At 35.8% G+C, this 14,804-nt stretch overlaps 2 long non-coding RNA genes across 6 annotated transcripts in view; one reads left to right on the forward strand and one right to left on the reverse strand.

The window, feature by feature from the left end:
• The window catches only part of LOC129049803 (uncharacterized), a 56,484-nt gene that overhangs the window by 16,918 nt on the left and 24,762 nt on the right, over positions 1–14,804 (reverse strand). The window lies entirely within an intron of this gene.
• LOC103892400 (uncharacterized) overlaps positions 1–14,804 on the forward strand; it is a 97,012-nt gene that overhangs the window by 9,878 nt on the left and 72,330 nt on the right. Inside the window, exons 2-8 of one of the 5 annotated variants that reach the window (XR_008513147.2) lie at positions 4,587–4,676; positions 5,383–5,505; positions 7,343–7,437; positions 10,483–10,575; positions 10,667–10,756; positions 11,575–11,644; positions 12,115–12,180. This is a non-coding gene — a long non-coding RNA (uncharacterized LOC103892400). Of the gene's footprint in view, positions 1–4,243; positions 4,677–5,382; positions 5,506–7,342; positions 7,438–10,176; positions 10,576–10,666; positions 10,757–11,574; positions 11,645–12,114; positions 12,181–14,804 lie in introns of those variants that run through there. The other 4 variants (XR_008513146.2, XR_008513144.2, XR_010137006.1 and 1 more) reach the window with 4 other exon arrangements.

A 14,804-nucleotide genomic window follows, 5' to 3' on the forward strand; every position in this document is an offset into this window, starting at 1 on the left:
AACTGCACAATTAGAAACAACTTGGAGACTTTTGCATCTGACCATGCTGTATGATTTTATTAAACCTGCAATCTCACATAAAAAAATTAGAATTCAGGATACAATGTGTTTAAATGTAGCTCCTTGAAGGCATCAGAACATATCCAAGGAGCCATGACTTGAGAGAACAAGATACCATAGATTAGATAAATTCATTGAAATGAGTGTGATATTCCCTAATGCTTTTCTTCTTAAAACCAAGAGAATAGCAGATAATGGGTTAAAAAATCTAACGAAAAATTTCTGACAGTCTCAGGAAAAAAGCATTAGAAATGTAGGGCCTATCAAGGAGCAGGGGCCCTGGCAAATATCTCTGGGTTTCAGTTTAGTTTTCTGAAAAGTTACTTGTCAGAATAAATGCAAACAAGACTAGGCCAGACCTCACTCAGATGTGAATTATTTCAATTACAGACTTAGTCAAGGTGCTCTTCTAAAAGAACATTATATATTTTTTTCTCTGGAGGGAGAAAAATACATAATATCTACAGCCTCTACAATGTTTCATACACTCAGCCTAGATTTTACAAAAAAAATTACAGCATGCCTAGCGAGAGGTTCAAAAGATTAAAAGTATGCCAAAATACAGACAACAGAAGTATATAGATTATTATCAGTCATTTAACTTTGTCACTTATTAACTTTAAAATAACTGTGAGGAAAATGCTCAAGAAAATAAAACACAATGTGAATAGATTTATCAAAGTACTGCAATCTAAAAAATTATGTAATTAAAATATTAGAAGTGATAGTTACAACTAAAATTTTTAATTAAAATGAGCTAAACAGCAAATTAGAAACAATGATAGATCTTGAATTAATTTTTGTATAAGGTGTAAGGAAGGGATCCAGTTTCAGCTTTCTGAATATGGCTAGCCAGTTTTCCCAGCACCATTTATTAAATAGGGAATCCTTTCCCCATTTCTTTTTTTTGTCAGGTTTGTCAAAGATCAGATGGTTCTAGATGTGTGGTATTATTTCTGAGGGCTCTATTCTGTTCCATTGGTCTATATCTCTGTTTTGGTACCAGTACCATGCTGTTTTGGTTACTGTAGCATTGTAGTATAGTTTGAAGTCAGGTAGCGTGATGCCTCCAGCTTTGTTCTTTTGGCTTCTTAAATGTTAGACCTAAAACCATAAAAACCCTAGAAGAAAATCTAGGCAATACCATTCAGGACATAGACATGGGCAAGGACTTCATGTCTAAAACACCAAAAGCAATGGCAACAAAAGCCAAAATTGACAAATGGGATCTAATTAAACTAAAGAGCTTCTGCACAGCAAAAGAAACTACCATCAGAGTGAACAGGCAACCTACAGAATGGGAGAAAATTTTTGCAATCTACTCACCTGACAAAGGGCTAATATCCAGAATCTACAAAAAACTCAAACAAATTTACAGGAAAAAAACAAACAACCCCATCAACAAGTGGGCAAAGGATACGAACAGACCATTCTCAAAAGAAGGCATTTATGCAGCCAACAGACACATGAAAACATGCTCATCATCACTGGCCATCAGAGAAATGCAAATCAAAACCATAGTGCGATGCCATCTCACACCAGTTAGAATGGTGATCATTAAAAAGTCAGGAAACAACACGTGTTGGAGAGGATGTGGAGAAATAGGAACACTTTTACACTGTTGGTGGGACTGTAAACTGGTTCAACCATTGTGGAAGACAGTGTGGCGATTCCTCAAGGATCTAGAATTAGAAATACCATTTGACCCAGCCATCCCATTACTGGGTATATACCCAAAGGACTATAAATCATGCTGCTATAAAGACACATGCATATGTATGTTTATTGTGGCACTATTCACAATAGCAAAGACTTGGAACCAACCCAAATATCCATCAATGATAGACTGGATTAAGAAAATGTGGCACATATACACCATGGAATACTATGCAGCCATAAAAAATGATGAGTTCATGTCCTTTGTAGGGACATGGATGAAGCTGGAAACCATCATTCTCAGCAAACTATTGCAAGGACAGAAAACCAAACACTGCATGTTCTAACTCATAGGTGGGAATTGAACAATGAGAGCACTTGGACACAAGAAGGGGAACATCACACACCAGGGCCTGTTGTGGGGTAGGGGGACGGGGAAGGGATAGCATTAGGAGATATACCTAATGTAAATGACGAGTTAATGGGTGCAGCACACCAACATGGCACTTGTATACATATGTAACAAACCTGCACATTGTGCACATGTACCCTAGAACTTAAAGTATAATAATAAAGAAAAGCATTTAGAACCTGGTGAAATTGATATTTCAAAATATTAGAGAAAATATAAATAATTCAATAAATGGTGTTGAGATAAAAAAAGAAACAAGATAGAAAGGATTAATTAACTGGAAGCTAACTAGGTAAAAATTGTCATAACTGACAGAGGGAAAAACTTATAAATACAGAAAAAAAGCTTAGAGATTCATATGAGACGAGTTAAAAACTTGAAGCATCCATGAGTTTAAAGTACCAAGAGAAAAGAAATAGAATGTGGTTAACAACAATATTTGAACATTATTTGGAGAGATAGTTCCAAAATTGATGAAAGGCATCAAACCACAGATTCTCAAATATTTAATTGCACATAGCAGAATATTTACAATAAAACCACACTGAGATACATCATACAAAATTACTGAAAGCCAAAGATGAATAAGAAAAAATTACAAAAGTAAGCTACAATATGTTCAAAGGAGCAATAATTAAATTACTGGTTTGTTTTTCAGTTGAAAAAAATAAAGCCAAGGTAAAGACGATAATCACCTGACCTGATTAAAAGAACAAATTCAACAGCTATTCCTACAACAACACATGTTTTAAAGTGAAAGGAGGACAAGATACGCTCGGCAACACAATTCAGGAAAACACTTATATGGCTGTGCTAATATTCAATGAGGTAGCTCCAAGGAAGTGTATATTATGAAAGTCTATTTCCTAAAATAAAAGAGTCAGCCTTATGAAATAATTTAGCACTTTAAAACTTGTAGTCATCTAAAAACATATCCTAAAAAAGAAAAAAAAAACTAACAGAAATAAAAGAAGAAATAGATATATTTGCAATTGGAAGGGGAGATTTTAAAATGCCGTCTTTTGATACTAATAGAACAACAAGCAGGCAAACAATTCTGCAAGGGTAAACTAAGTAGACTTAATTGATAGATCTAGAATCATAAACCTCAAACTTCACAACACACATTGTTTTTCAACCTTAAACTTCACAATACACTTTTTTTTTAAAGTGCACATGGGACATTTAACCAAAATTAACAATATGCAGATCGGTAAAACAAGTATCAAGAAGTTTCAAAGTATTGTTCATTCAAGTTGACTAGGTGTAGTCATCTTGAATTTAAATGTAAATCAACATTACAAGGCATAGGAGGCTTCATCCATACCAAATTTACTTAGCTTTAAGAAAAGATAAAAATATGCAATACAGCATGAATACCAGGAGCATAGCAGTAATATCAGGCACACCATCTCATATCTCCAATATGCTCTTGGGATGTGCATGCTAATGACCAGTTAAGTTTAGAGAAGCTAGCCTCTCTGGGGCTCCTTCAGCTTTTATGACATGTTGATTACATAATACCCTCCTGAATGTGTGCTTTGCTTCCGTTGTCCAGAGTAGTTCAGTATCATCCATAACAGGTTACTCAATAAGCAATCTCAACAATAAAGTACAGGTACTCATCAAAACATAGCACTCATTGTGAACCTAGTATATTCCTACACATTTCTTGACTTATTATAAAATAATTCTACATGTATCATTCATGCACAGGTCTTTCTGAGGTTACAGAGAAGAATTCAGATCAGCTACTAACTCACCTTCCAGAACAGAAAATAATTAATATGAAGATAATTATAACACATTAAACTTTTTGGAAATTAAACAATGCATTTCTAAATAAATCATGGTCCAAGAAAGAAGGAGAACAAAAAAATTTGTGGGATATAGGGAAAGTTCTGTTTAGAAAGAAGTTAGGATAAGTCTAGGAAATTAAGCACCGTGAAGTATAGAAGGAAGGGAAAATAATATTTAAAACAAATCTATAGTAGAAATAATAAAGCCAAAGTTATTTGAAAATAAAACTGCTAAAATGAGCAATCAACATAATAATACACAGATCACCAATATTCAAAATAAAAAGTGGACCTTAAATCAAATTTTATATATTAAAAAAAAGCACAATAATATTATGAATGTCTGTGTTAACCAGAAATGATGAGATCTATACATTTGGAAAGAAATGGTTTATTTCTTAGAAAGGGTTGCAACCTGCAGCCTTGCCATCCTACAGGCTGGGAAGAGCAGCCTTTGGCAGAAACTGAAAGCAGACACTTGATGGGAGGGAAGGGTAGAACAGGAAGTTCCACCCTAAGTGTGCGTATTTAACAGGTTATAGGAGGAGCTATAAATATTAGTGAAGGGGGCACACATGCATAGTAAGCAAATATGCATGTTACATGTACCCATGTTCACTTTGGAGTAGAGCTTTAACACTTAAATATATTACATTTAGGCCCTACACATCAAAAGGTGAAGCTGAGTCATGAAGGTCATGAAGGCCCTCAGTGTGCAGCCTCTGTAAACCTGCTAAAACTATTCTATGGTAAGTGTTGTTTTATCAGCAGAGAGTTACTGAAATTCATCTCTTGTCCAATCAAAGCTGTAATTATGGTTTCTGAAATGGGGTGGAGCATCAGTTAGTGAGCATCTGGTAGTCAGTGGGCTGCAATTGTTTCAATATTGTTTATCTAAAGGCTGCTAGAAGAAAAAGAAAAAAATCTTGTGGCAGTTTGAACATAGGTTATTTTTTAAGTGTAGAAGTGCATGACTTAACCCTTAGTTGGTATGGCCTTTGGTTTTGTTTAGAATTCGATATCTCATTGCCACAAAAGTTCGTTCCATTTGTCTGATCTCTATTTTAACTTCTGTATACTATATATTTGGAAATCTACATAAAATGAACAAATATTTTGAAATACCGTATCTACTAAAAATTGGATACTTAATTAACATACTTCTCTGTGATATTGTGAAATATATATTTAGTTTTCATCTCTGTATCCTGGCCAGAACTCCACAAACCCTGGGAAGGTCTGGAGTGATGTGTGTCTTTTGTGTGCTAATGAGATGACTGGTGGCTGGGGTCCCTAGATAGTTTCAGTATGGGGGTTAATCCCCCAGAAAGACCTAGGAAATATTAGAAAGTTGGGACTTTCAGACCCACTTCAGTCTCTGGGGGAGAGGGGCTGAAAGTTGAGTTGATAACTAATGACCAATTATTTAATTAATCATTTTTTTTTTTTTTTGAGAAAGAGTTTCACTCTTGTTGCCCAGGCTGGAGTGCTATGGCGCAATCTCGGCTCACGGCAACCTCCACCTTCCAGGTTCAAGCAATTCTCCTGCCTCAGCCTCCCCAGTGGCTGGGATTACAGGTGCCCGCACCTATGCTCTGCTAATTTTTTATATTTTTAGTAGAGTTGGGATTTCACCATGTTGGCCAGGCTGGACTCGAACTCCATACCTCAGATGATCTGCCTGCCTAGGCCTCCCAAAGTGCTGGGATTACAGGCACGAGCCACCACGCCCAGCCTAATTGTGCCTTTTGTAATGAAGCCATCATAAAAACCCAAAAGGGCTAAGACAGAAGAACTTTTGGAAGGCTGAACCTATGAAGATTCCTAGAGAGTGGTATGCCCAGAGAGAGCATAGAAGCTTTGCCCATCTTCCCCCATGTCTCTCCCTACACATCTTTTCTATCTGGCTGTTTATCTGTACTCTTTGTAGTATTATTCATAATAAATCCATAAAGATAAGTAGAGTGTTTTCCTGAGCTCTGTGAGCCACTCCAGCAAATTAATAAAACCCAAAGAGGAGGTTGTGAAAACCCCAACTTATAGCTGGTCAGTCAGAAGCACAGATCACAATCTGTACTTACAAATGGCACCTGAAGTAGGGGGCAGTCTTCTGGTACTGCATCATCAACCTGTGAGCTCTGATGTTACCTTCAGGTAGATAGAGCAAGAATTAAATTGAATTAGAGGCCACTCAGCTGGTGTCTGCTGCAGAATTAATTGGTTGCTGGTGGGTAGAAATCCCCACAGATTTTGGTGGCCAAAGATGCTGTGTTAAGTGGAGCCAGATACATGAGAGTGAGAAAAAAAAAGAACAAAGGAACATTTCGGGTTTGTGTTTTTCCTTGAATCTCAACATTTCCACAATAAAATCCAGGCCCAGGAGTTCATCAGTGAATTTTTTCAAACATTTCAGAAAGAAACAACATAAATATTACACAAAATATTTCAGGAATAGTGTGAAAACAATTCACAAATTATTTTCTAAGGTCAGGAAAATGTTGATATCAAAATAGCTAGTAAAAAGAAAGGAATGTCACAGGCCAATCTTTCTCACAAGCACAGTTGCCAAGTTCCTTAAAAAAATGAGAAAATTAAACTCAGTCGTTTCTACAAATATAATTCTTCAGGGTTATGTTTGTTTATTCCAGAAGTGCAAAGTTTCTCTAACATTTCAAACTCAACCATGGAAATTAACTTTATCTACCCACTTACATACCAAAATAGCAAAATAAACCAAAACAAAGTACTTGCAAGTAACAAATGTTGGTGAGGACATGGTACAATTGGAACTCTCATACACTGTTAGTGGGAATTCCACTGGGTACAACCATTTTGATAAATTGTTTTGTAACATCTTCTAAAGTTTAATATATGTATATCTTATGACCCAGTAAGTATACTCCTATGTGTATGTTCAACATAATTGCAGAATTATATTTAACAATGGCTATACATGAGAATATACAGAGCAGCATTATTCATGATAGCCCAGAGTGGAAATAATATAAATGTCCACCAAGCATAAATGGAAAATATAATTTGTGGTATATTCATCCCATATATTGATAATACTATAAAATTAAAATTTAAGTTCATGCAATGATATGAAAAAATCTCAGAGACACAAATTTGAGTACAAAAGCTAGATATGAGGGTGCATATGCTTTGCAATTTCTGTCATATAAAAGCAAAAATGAAAAAAGCTAATCAATGGTTATAGAAGTCAGAATAATGTTTATTTTAGGGGGGATAACATCTGGGATGGGCCTGAGGCAGTCTTTTGGAAAGCTGGTAACTTGCTATTACTCACTCTGGATGGTAGTTACACAGATGTGTTTACTTTTCAATAATTATCAAGATGAACTATTATGATTTATGCATTTTTCTTTCTATATATTATATTTTAAAATAAAAGAAAATGAACAGGACTATTCTTCCTCAAACAAAGAGATCATGTGATGAAGACTCACCAGGGCTGTTCTCTATAAGCTTGAAGAGCAATGGTATCAGGTAAGTCCAATTCCAAGTGACCAATTGGAAAATGGAAAATTATCTAGTTATGTTTCATAGGGAATTTGTGGATATCCAGAGGATTGAAATTGAGCCAGCCAATGTTTTCAAAAACATTGTAACAGTTTGGCTACAGAGATTTACCCCTAGGGAGATTAAATGGCTTTACCAAAATTTTAAATAAGATATTCAGCCATTTTATCATTGGCTGTATAATCAGTTGAGGGAAACTGAGGATGCTCAGATGAACAAAGAGGTGAAAGTGAACAGTGGGTAAAGAAAATCACATTGCCAGTAGGCTCATGTCCTGTGCTCAAATTGAAGCCATATCCATCTTACTTTTTTGGTGTGATAATAGAACAATAGGTAATAACTCATGACTATTTATAAATTAAAAGTAGAAACTCTGCAACATAGTTGATGGGGCTACATATAACTTAAAGTTAAACCTACTCAGGAAAATAGGAAACACAACCTTATTCTTACATAAATATTTTCAGCTCATGTTATATGATGGCCATATTTCACTTATCCATCCATCAATTGTGTGACACATTTGGAAATTGAAGTACTATTGAGAACCAGAGAATGAGTAACAGAGATCTTAACAAGCAAAGTTTGTTAATTTGCTCACAGGAAACTATCTCCGAATCTAACCCACATCCTTTGATTCTTAACTTAGGCACAAGTTTGACACTTTTGGTTTATGTGCTCTCCATAAAATTGCAACACCAAGATTAGGCATTCTGATATTCTAGAACGCCAATATTTTCCTTAAGCACTTTATTTCAGGGATTGATTCATAGCTTCAGTCATTCTCAGCAGGATGGTGTTTTTTGGTTTGTTTGTTTGTTTTTTGCCCCATGTTCCTCCTTCACTGTCCTTGAAAACAGAAGCCCTCTTTATGCTTTCACTCAGCTCTAGCAGCGACTTCCTCATGATCGTCTGTCCCATCTTCCATGCTACCAAGGAAAAAGAAAAGTTTTGCTTGGATCTTGTGGGAGGGCCCTGTGAAGCAGGTGGATGCCTCTATAGAAAACAGATTAAATCAGGGTAATCTCTCCCATGTTGGTAGGTGAGGGAACATTAAAAGATCTGGGCAGAGGAGCTGCCCAGAAGCAGTGGTTCTAAGTGATCCAAACAGAGGTAATGAAGAATTCAGGAATATAGTTAGACCAGGCCACAGAGGTGGCAATGATGAGTAGGCACCACTGGTGGAAACACAAGTAGAAGAAAGTAGGAGAGTCAGTAAGGCTAATACTTTCTATCAAAATGACTATGCTTGTTACTTTAATCCGTTCTTGCGTCTCTGAAAAGGAATACTTGAGACTGAGTAATTTATGAAGAAAACAAGTTTAATTATCTCACGGTTCTGCAGACTGTACAGGAAGCATGGCACTAATATCTGCCCTTAGGGATGGCCTCAGGGAGCTTGCAATCGTGGCAGAAAGTGAAAAGGGAGCAGGCATACCACATGGTCCAGAAAGAGGGAGCAAACAGGAGAAGGGGGAGGTGCGACATACTTTTAACCAACCAGATCTCACATGAACTCAAAGCAAGAACCCACTCATCACCAAGGGGATGGCACTAAGCCATTCATGAGGAATCTGCCCCCATGATCCAAACAATTTCCACCAGGCCCCACCTCCAACACTGGGGATTACATTTCAACATGACATTTGAAGGGGACAAACATCCAAATTGTGTCACTTGTTGAACATTAATACTACAATAAATGTGTGTTTTCACCACGTTTTGGAAATGCTTATACATTTTTATATTAGAAATGCATTAATTTTTGACTCATTTAATTTAATTCATGAATAGCTTATTGTATGAATTGTAAATATAAAAACATTTTATATTTATATTTTATAACTATAACAATATTGTAAATAGATGTAAAAATAAAACATCAATATTTAGGTGTCACACAAGAGAGATATATACATGTATACATGAATATATGTGTGTGTCTACATATACTTCTGTACACACATCTATAATTAATACATAAATTAGATAGATAAATGCAGATCACTACATGGTATAGCAGAGTTTAGGCACCTAATAATAGTGGAAGGTAGGAAGAAGCAGGTTCACGGGTGTTAGTGAATAATGACTGAAGAGAGATATATACATGTATACATGAATATATGTGTGTGTCTACATATACTTCTGTACACACATCTATAATTAATACATAAATTAGATAGATAAATGCAGATCACTACATGGTATAGCAGAGTTTAGGTACCTAATAATAGCAGAAGGTAGGAAGAAGCAGGTTCACGGGTGTTAGTGAATAATGACTGTGAATCTAACAGATACAAAGGTGAAAACAAATACGTCAAAAGTAAATAGAAGAAATAAAGCCACCCAGTAAAGGGCAAATCCAGTCTCTGGAAGAGATCTGCACCATGGCCTGGATCAGTGTTAGTGTTCACAGTGATGACATGGAGGAATGTGAAAAACAGTTATTACACTTTTAAAAATTTAAGTACCAAATAGTATAATTCTTTACAAGTATAGCTAGTTTCCAGATGTGTAAAGAAAACTTCCATCATTAAAAAATAATTCAAAAAGCAATTTTCTGAATATTTAAAGAATGTGCTTATCTATGTCTTCCTTTTAAAACTATCCCCTGGCAGAAGTTCATTGAGTTTTTCTATTTAAATAGAAAAGGCTGCCTTTTGTTAATGCACTTTTGTTAATTGCACGCTTAATGAATCTCCACAGGAGTCTCACCGTGAGAGGCACGATCCTATTTCTCAAATAAATATTTCTCAAGCTTCTACGGCCCCAGATGAACTTTTCTATTTCTACCAGGGCTATCATAATGTGAAATCTTGGAGAAAGTCAACAGAAATTTAGGTCTCTCTGTTGAGAGATATTAAATGTGAACTCTGTGAAGCTGCTCTTTTGGTGGCAAGTTGAGTATCAAGAGAGATTTTTATGAAGTGTGAAATATATCATGGATTTTCTGAGTTTTAATTTAAAATATTATAAACAGTTGTATATTCTTTGTTATCACATTTTCTTAAGGGAGGGCCCCATGATGACATCTCTGGGCTGGAGAGGCAAAACATATGAATATACTGGACCAATCAAATGATAGGCTTCATACAACTTGGACAAGTAAGTCTATAATCAGGTGGATTCTCAATATTATCTGAAAAGATGAATAGAAATTTATGAGCTTATGTGAAATTTATCTGTGTTTTGTTAGCATAGATATTTCAGAGCTCAGCTCACACATCACTGCACCCATATTGAGGAAGGCATATAGAAGGAATGTCTAACACATTTTATTAATTGGGTAAGTAGACCAGCGTGATTTAGCAACATATACAAATACAGTAACACATATTAGAAGCCTTTTCATTACATTATAACAGGAGTAGCAGTAACTCAAAAATGGCATTATAAAAGTAAAGATCTTTGGGAGTTACTTTAATGAAAAAATGTAACTTGTAATTATCACATCTTTAATTATGATATTTAATTACGAGCTTAACATTGACCTTTTTCCTCAAGCATTTAAACATACCAACTGAGAATATCCTCAAATTACTAATTTTCTTGCTAATGTTTTTTCTCATATTTAAAAAAAATAGTAAATTCTAGCCAAGTCAATGTCCACAGGTATCAGATTTAAATTAGTGGAGCCCTGAGGAATGATTTTTTGTTTTTCTTTAAGAGAAAACATGTAAAAAGAGTGAAAACTTGGCTTTATAAATATTGAACTTATCCCAAAATTCCATACAATGGTAATGACTGGGGAGCTAGTACAGATTATCAAGGTGTTTTATCAGCCTTTGAGACACTACTTGTCTGTAGAATTACTGAAAATGCACCTCCCTCTTGAAACGTCATTTTAAAAAAGATGATGCATTTCTGAAAGACCCATGTGTTTTTTAAAACTCCATAATGACTATTTTCTACATACTCACTGATCCCCTACTTGTTTGATGGGAGCAACGGTTCGAAACAAAACTAAAATCAACCAGATACTGGCTCTGTCTAATCATAGATTGATTTCAGATTGGTTGCCTCTTTAGATGTCATATAAGGTAGCTCTGCTAAGTTCATGGTCTCATCCCTGTTTGGGAATCTCGTTGTGTGTGAATTAGGCAGATGGAAAGAGCTTAGAGGCCGAGGATATCCAGGATGCACATGTTGCCAGCAGCTACTATCAAAGTTTAAGGTAATCTAAGGAATACTGATCCCCCTAGGTGAAGATCTTCATAGCTCATAGTTTCATAATAGCATAAATTATGTTATCACTACTTCATTAGAGTACTGCTATGGGGCCTCCCATATTGGCAAGATATTTTATTATTTAAAGTTTATTGCAATTACTAGACACTTCCAAACCAGAAACCTATGATATCCCATTTTCCTCATTTGGATCTTCTAATTTTATTTGCATGTATAACATCTGTTTAGCTCAGAGCAGTGAACAAGCTATTAAGACTTAGCTGATAATAGAAGCTTTGGGATTTTTATTTACATATGTCTCAAAGATTAACATAAATACACAGAGAACACACATACACGTAAGTACAAATGCACACATGTATGTGTTTAACTTTTAAACTATGTATATCCTTAATAATAATTATTAACATCTTTTACTCCCAGTGATTTGCCTTTTCATTTGTCTTGTTTCTCAAGTGGGACATAAGTGTCATGGGGAGGATCTGAAAATGGACTCCTTAGAAAGAGACTCTGAGATGAAAGGTAATTTGCGATTTATTTGGCAGTGTTTTTGAGCCCTATATTACTAAGATAGTTAGAAAAGCAGGATTGAGCACATGGAGAAGCTGACCTGGAATGAAATTGCAACTGAAATTTTATTGCTCCTATAAGAAGCTCTGGAGCTGAGATGCCCTTTCACAGTGGTTGCTTCTAGTGAGGGTGCAGTAGGGGGTTGGAGAAAGGGGCAACCTAACCTTGAACCAAGCAGTTGCAATGGTCAAGGCCAATCTCAGGGATCAATGCAGCTATAAGCCACTAGGGTGTGCTCTTCCTAACAGCTGGGGCATGGCTGTGTCATACTTGACCCAGCACCAGTTTTCAGTATAGGGGGTTTTGGCTTTATTTATTTTATTTTATTTTATTTGTATGTCCCAAAACTTAGAATGGCACCTAGAAGATAGTATGTGCTCAGTAAATAATTTCTTAAAGAAAGTTGTTTATCAAAATCGTATAACTTACAGCTTATTAGATTGATGAAACCCTAACAAAATAGCTATGAATCACAGTGCAGAGTGAAGAAAGAAAAATTTTATCACTGTTCTCCCAATTATAATTACATTATGCTTGATATAAAACTGATTAATTGTTAGAGAGGTCGGCAGGAATACTTTCTCAACATTCTTCCAGTAGATTATAAGGAAGCACTTTGGAAAATACTAATATCATAGTCTAAGAAATCTCATTATTAAATAGAAAAAAAGAGTGTATAGGTGACACCAATGGAAAATTTTGAAATTTTAATCAATGTCTGTGAATATGATAACTGTGGAAATAGGTATGTCGAGTTATACTAGCCTGCTTCAAATAAAAGTGTTTCAGGGGACTTCGCTTAACACATGAATTATATATTACATTTTAAGCTAGTTTCTCAATTCATTGGTTAGAAAATTGTTATGTCTTTGATTTAAAAAGTCTTATTTCATGTACCTGAATTGAAATTTTCAAAATATTTATGGAAAAATTTAACCAATTTAATCATTCTAATAACAATTAAGTCTATTCAAATATGACGTGAATGCTGATCTCTTCAGATACATATTAAAATTGGAATAATATGAAAGAGAATTTTATGGCCCCAGGACAAGCATAGAATACAAATATGTGAGGCATTACATGTGTATCATGTGTAGAGGGAACAAAATATCTGGCTGATTAATTTCTCCCAGCAAAATTTAATGCCATGGAAAATACAGCAACACCAATCAGAAATTCATGGGAAAATTTTATCGAACATGAAGCACATAGTACTACATGTTCAACGAAGTCAAGCTTTCCAACAATATCAAGCCTATGGAAAGTCATGTACCTATTAGAAATCAAGGAATTTTAACCCCAGGTTCTCTTCTTGAGAACAGTGCTTGAAGATAAACTACAGCCAATCAAGCGGTGTCTGATGAAATTAAGTACAGAAGGACTGCTGTTGTTTGCACATTTGCCCCTCCCAAATTCATGCTGAAATTTAATCTCCAATGAGATACTATTGAGAGTTGAAGACTTTAAGAGGTGATTGGGTCATGGGGGCTCTGCCTTCATAAATAGATTAACCCATTAACTGGTTAATGGATTATCATGGGAATTAGATTAGTGGCCTTATAAGAAGAGGAAAAGAGATCTGAGCTAGCACCCTTGGCTTCCTCACCATGTGATACCCCCTGCCACCTTGAGACTCTATAGAGAATTACTATATATTCAAATCTGGTGAGAGCCTCACCAGATTTGAACTCTCAACCTGGTACCTCCTGGCTTCATAAGTGTAAGAAATAAATTTTGTTTTTTTATAAATTAGTCAGTTCCAGATACTCTATTATAAGCAACAGAAATATGGACTAAGACAGGAAGTTAGTACCAGAAATGAGATTGTTTCAGTTAACAAACACTTTAAAATGTGCAAGCAGCTTCGTAGCTGGGTAATGGGCAGAGGCTAAAAGAATTTGAAGGATCAGGCCCAGATTCTGGTGAGGGCTTAGAAGACAAGAAGACTAAGGAAAGTTTAGAACTCCTTCGAGATTGGTTAAGTTGTGACTAGAATGCTGATAGAAATATGGCCAGTAAAGGTCATTCAGATGAGATTTCAGATATAACTGAGGAAGAAGATATTGGAAACTGGAGGAAAGGCCGCCTTTGTTATAATTTAACAAAGAACTTGGCCACACTGTGTCCATGCCCCAGGGCTTTGTGGAAGGCCAAACTTGAGAGTGATGAACTGAGGTATCTGGCCACAAAAAGCTTTGAAAAAGTTCAGGAGAGGAAACCAAGGTTGGAGCCCAGTGATCATTTGCTAAAGAGATTAGCATGGATAGAAGAGAGCTAGGTGCGATTGCTCAAGACAATGGAAGAAAGATCCCCAATGACTTTCAGAGATCTTTGAGGCTGCCCCTTCAATCACAGACCCAGAGTTTTAAAAGGGCAGAATGGTTTCAGCGGACAGGCCCAGAACTCTTCACAGACTTGCTGCCCAGCCTTCTCAGGACCCTGTTCCCGACACCCTACTCCAGTGCTCCACAGCCACAGTTCCAGAATGTACTAGTCATAAACCTTAGGAGTATCAACATGTTAATTTTGAAGACTTGCAAAAAGCAAGAGCTGTAGAGACTTGGAAGCCTCCA

This window comes from Pongo abelii, chromosome 15, assembly GCF_028885655.2.
Source record: "Pongo abelii isolate AG06213 chromosome 15, NHGRI_mPonAbe1-v2.0_pri, whole genome shotgun sequence".
Classification (NCBI taxonomy): domain Eukaryota; kingdom Metazoa; phylum Chordata; class Mammalia; order Primates; family Hominidae; genus Pongo; species Pongo abelii.